Below are 6000 nucleotides of genomic sequence, written 5' to 3' on the forward strand. Positions count from 1 at the left end.
ACTTTCCTTTTTGGGTAGATTTATATAGATCCATATTTAATTTGCTTTGAAGTGAATTAAATTCAAACTTTTATTCAGGTTAGTTTTTTTTATTTGAATTCTACGTTTCTTTTTTTGGTTTAAGCTTGCTTTTGCTTCCTTGACATTGCTGGAGTATTGTTTGCTTGGATCTATACTCTAGGTGATATTTTTCAAGTAGCACAAAGCCTAGTTTGTATGTTACTTTCTAAATTGTCAGTGTCTTCTTTCTAGTTTTTTTTGCGCGCTTCCTTCTTTCCTTAGGTTTTCTTATTTATTTCATTAAACGCACCTTATGGTTGGTTGGTTGACCTTAGTTTCTGAAGTGCAATTGAAGAATCAGCAAAAGAATGGTAATAGTGCAAACACTTGAGTACTTTTTTTTTTAACACAATATTTGCTAGTTCTTTTTGTTCTTTGTTCATTTAAGGTAGGATGAGTATAGAGAAGAATGTGGTGGATCGTACTAATGGAAGTGAATCAAATATGGGTAATGATTATATGCTCTTTAAGAAGTCAGTCAGTGGTGAGTTACAAAGGCTCAATAAGACTCTTGAGAGGTTGATTGAAACTATGGAGAGTTTGAATGTCTCACAAGCTTCCACTTCTACAAGAATACCTCAAAAAACTCCTAATTGCAATAATGACTGTGATGATTCGAATGTGTTGGTTAATAATATGTTGCTTGCTGCACATTGTGAGATGCTTGTTGCTAGGCATGCTCTGAATATGCAGGTTAAGGAAGAAAGTCTAGAACAACGGGAAAACATATTTCACACTAGGTGTTTGGTTAATGGAAAAGTGTGTACTCTCATTATTGATGGAGGTAGTTGCATAAATGTGGCTAGTGTGTATATGGTGGAAAAATTGGGCTTGGCTTCTATTAAACACCCTAAGCCATATAGATTGCAATGGTTGAATGATTGTGGTGAGGTTAGGGTTACACGCCAGGTGGTTATACCATTTTCTATTGGTAGGTACAAGGATGAGATCTTATGTGATGTGGTACCTATGCAGGCAAGCCATATGTTGTTGGGTAGACCGTGGCAACATGATAGAAAGGTGCAACATGATGGGTTCAATAATAAGTACTCATTCACTCATGAAGGACAGAAGGTTATACTCGCTCTTTTATCACCTCAGGAGGTATATGTTGATCAGATAAAGATGCTGGAGAGGGAGAGGGAGGCTTCGGCCTTGGCCATAAAGGGGAGTGAGAGCTTGAATTCTGCGGAAAAGATGAGAGAAAAGAGTGAGTTTGAGGGTAAAGAGGTTGAAAAAGAATCAATACTAGTTCAAAGAGGGAAGGTGGAGAAAGAAAAGGAGAAAGAAGAGGCTAAAGTTCTTATATCAACTTCCATAGAGATTGAAATTGAAGAGGAAGTTGTAATGCATGAATCTAATGTAGTTGTTGTTGAGAATTCTATCAATGAACTTATAGAAGAGGTTGTGAATGATGAGGGACATGGGGAGCACGTGATTGATGAGGTGGAGGAGGCGAATGAGACTGTTTTGGAAGTTGTAGAGGAGAATGGGTCACATCCACAGGATCTTTCTATGACTAATATTTTTTATGCCTAGTTCATTTGTTCTTGATGTGTAGGTTGTTGATGAAAACATTCACGACGAAAGTTTTATCCTATTTCCACCTATTCAAAAGGAGGTCTTTGAAGATACATAGGTTCCTAAAGCTTCCCTTTTTGACATAAATATCAGCAAGATTCGAGGACGAATCTTTTCTAAAGAAGGAGAGAATGATACGGATCCAATAGAGCAAATTTCTAATAATGGTGTGGAGCAAACTTATGTCATTCAAATGGATCTAAAAGGAGTTCAAAATCATATTCATATGATCCATATATATTTGGGGCGTGCTTCAACTCATATGGGACAGATTTGGTGCAACACTTGCAATCATAGGCTTAGGGAGCCTAATCAAACCTATGGGCTAAAACTACACAAAGGGAAGCCTAAAGTGAAGATCAAGTAAGGCGTTTGTGAGGATTCAGCTTTGTTATGATGGGCTTGCTATATTTTTATTATTTAACACTTATTTTATTTTAGCTTTGTTTGGGCTTGTATTCTGGCCATACTTTATCTTTTAAGTTTTAGAGTGTTGGGCCATATTTTGGGTTTATGTTTTAATACTTATGTGTTATTTTAGTGTGTGATTGAGCTTGGGCCTTATGTGTTTAAGTCAGGTCCAAGAAGAGTGTCTTAGGGTTTGATTTGTTTTTCTCCTTACTATATAAGGATAAGAAATAATTGTAAGAGGCAGCTTTTAATCAAATATTTCAGAATTCTTCTCATGCCTTTGGCGTGTATTGCTTTGAGTGAGAGTTAGGATTTGCTTTCATCAATTGCACCAAGAATCTTGGCTAACTTATCAACTATTCGTTGTGGCGTTTGTCAGATTCTCATCTAAATCCTTCGATCATTGGTGTTTTAGCTTCTCTAAGTTTGGGATGCCATAGGAGGTGAGTTTATCAAATCTTTGGATTCTATATCTACTTGTGCGTGTAGGTTTGAGGCTTGTGCCACAGGGTTCTGCGTCAGGATACCTACTAAAGTCGAATACATTGTTTAGTTGCTGTTTAAATCGAATTTTACTCTAAATTCTTGTTTAGGCGGAATTACTATCTTTAGTGGTTTGGTTTGTGCTTTCTGGCCTAATTCGTATGCTCCTATTCTAACACTCCTAGAATAGTATTTTCAATGTTTTACTTTAGTCCATATAAAAAAATACCAAAAAGAAGAAAAAAAAAAGAATTTCTGCAATTTGGGTCAATTGTTCAAACTTCATTTTGATATTGATACCTACTGGTACAAATCATATTTCATATACCTTGAATATATTTCTGGGTTTGGGATTCAAAATACATGTTTGGGGTAGGTTTAGAGAAAATTTGGATAGTATTTTCATAAAAACAGTTGTACTTAATACTTTCTGTTTTAAGTGTCTATTTTGTTTGCTTGCTTTGAATTGTTTTTGCTGAGTCAATATTAAGATCAGTTAACCTAGGATTGCATGCTTAGGGATAACTTCGTGTTAAGTACATCCGTCTTGTTAATTTTTTATTCTTAGTTTGTCAATTTGGTGTCTTTCTGTCTGTTGGTTCCTTACACTTAGTTTGACAAATTGCACATTGTTGAATATCTAATTACACTTAGTACACGAAACTTCACTTTTGTGTGCTAAATCAATCCGTTTGTTCATTTTGGTCAGTTTGCATCTAGCGTTATTTCCTATCTTTTCTTGTTAGGTCTTTCCTTACTTTCCTTATTATTTGAATCATACAAGCTTGGCTTATTGAGTCTTTATTCTGAAGTGTACTTTTGAGATACCAAGTAAGTGCTTGAAAGTTAAACACGTGAGCTGAGAGAATTGTGAATTTTTCTATAATGTCTGGGCATAATACTGGTGATACTTCTGACCATACGTTTGATCTTAAAGATATGTATAAAGCTTTCATGGATAGCTTTCAGAAGCAAAATTTAAGAATGGATAACCTTGAGGACAACCTTAGATCTTCAAAGGGCAAGTTCCATCAGGGGAATGATGATACACACGATCCATCAGGGGAATGATGATACACACGATCCATCCTATGAAGAGGAAAATGTGGCACAATCAGCCCCTTTCTGAGTCAGAAGGTTCAATGATTGTGTATCCTATGTAGATAACAATATGAACTCCATAAAGATGAAGATTCCAAGCTTCAATGGTAAGGCTGATATTGATGCCTATTTAGAGTGGGAGCGTAAAGTGGATATGGTTTTTAACTATCAAAGCTATTCCGACGATAAGAAGGTAAAACTTGCTGCCCTTGAGTTTTCAGACTATGCACTAATATGGTGGAATGAGCTTGTGAAATCTAGGAGAAGGAATGGAGAGTTACCCATTGCTAGTTGGGAAGAGATGAAGCGAATCATGAGGAAGAAATATGTGCCTACTTATTACCATAGAGATCTCCATCATCAGTTGCAAAGATTAACCTAAGGATCAAAATCTGTTGATGAGTATCATAAGGAGATGGAGTTACTCCTGATCAAAGCAAACATAGTGGAGGAGAAAGACCAGACTATGGCTTGTTTTTTTGGTGGTCTAAATAAGGAGATTGCTGATGTGGTTGATTTGCAACCATATGTTGATTTGGAAGACTTGGTGAACATTGCCATTAAGGTGGAAAGACAAAGAAGCCGAAATAGATGGGGGAGTAACAGGGCTGCTCAAAACTCCAACAGCAAATGGGGTTCCAAATGGAACACCAAGACTGATCCTAAAAGTTTGATAAGTCTTCAACTCAAAAAGGCGTGTTACCTTCCAAAGAAACATCTAACTCTCATGGTAAAAATGAATCAGCCCCTAAATCTAATAGGGCTAAAGATATTTAGTGCTTTAAATGTAAAGGGCGTGGGCATTATGCCTGTAACGACCCGAAAATCGGACCGCTACCGGCGCTAGGATCCGGGTCGACTTAAGGCCGCCGGGACCCGTAGCAAGCCAAACATACATCCTGGAAACCTGTTTAATCCCATACATGATCAAGAACATACATAAAAATTAAAACTTTTCTTTCATTCATTACTCATACACCAAACTCAACCTGTGCATGCACTAAAACATATATATAATCATCATCATAACCTGACCCCTCTATGGGATCTCATCAATGCCCCAAAGGGCGATATACATGTGTTGAGTTTGGCTAATATCTGTATCATAAAAAATCTAAGATCATGCATCAACAAGGGATTACAATACTCATAGGGTCAAGCACATCTATAACCTCAATATACCTCATTACATAACATACTGTAATCTCTTACATTACATCATAGTACAATTGTCATGTCCACAATCTAACTATTACATACACATACTTCAAAACTCTAGCTAACCTCCTGGTCTACCCTGTACCTACACATCTGGGGTTAGGGGAGAGGGGTGAGCTACAAAGCCCAGTGAGCAGAATAGTGAAATCATATATTAAAATTTCATGCCATTATGTAATGCAACACATCACAACTAATCACATCTCGGATGGTATTGTCACCAATAGTCCTCTACATAGTCCAACTGTGCCGGGACGTAGAATGGGTACAACCGGTCTTTCCCTTATCATAACATATCATAACATACCAATGTGCCAGGGACGTAGAATGGGTACAACCTGGACTTTCTCTTACATCGTGCCAGGGACGTAGAATGGGTACAACCTGGACTTTCTCTTACATCGTGCCAGGGACGTAGAATGGGTACAACCTGGACTTCCATACCATATCATGCCGTAACATCATCATGCCATATGAGGACTAAAGGATCATCCAATAACCAATCCACATCAACATCATAAATGCAATGCAACATATTCGTGAATACTAATGCAAACAACCTACTATATCTCATGGCATTCATGATGCATGGATCATGCTCAAAATTCATATTTCATTTATTTTAAAACTTAAAGTTTATCCCACTCACCTCTGGCTAGCTCTGACAAACTCTGTAGCAGCTGGCTCACTGCTGGGGTCCTCGGTTCCTCGGGTCCGAACCTACACAGGTGGACTCCAATGAGGGACCAAACGTACATAAACATAACTCTAATATACTCCCCAAAAACCCCCTAAAACATCATAAAACCACTACATAAAAACATGCAAGAAATGGCTGGACAGGGCACTTTCAGCGGCGCCTTCGGCGGCCGAAAGTCCCTCCAGAGCCGAAAGTCAGGCAGGTTCGGCGGCACCTTCGGCGGCCGAAACTCCCAGACAGAGACGAAAGTCCTCTTTCGGGGGCAAGCTTCGGCAGCCGAATGCTGCCTCCACAAGGGGGTTCGGCGGCCGAAACTCCCTTCGGCTGCCGAACCTGGTTTCTCCCAAATGGGCAGAAACTTGGTTCAAACGAACCTCTTGCCTCCCAAAACCTCAAATCATGCATAAACTTGTTCTAAAACATGCATACCCATCATACATCACACC

Source organism: Manihot esculenta, chromosome 8, assembly GCF_001659605.2.
Source record: "Manihot esculenta cultivar AM560-2 chromosome 8, M.esculenta_v8, whole genome shotgun sequence".
NCBI classification, from domain to species: Eukaryota; Viridiplantae; Streptophyta; class Magnoliopsida; order Malpighiales; family Euphorbiaceae; genus Manihot; species Manihot esculenta.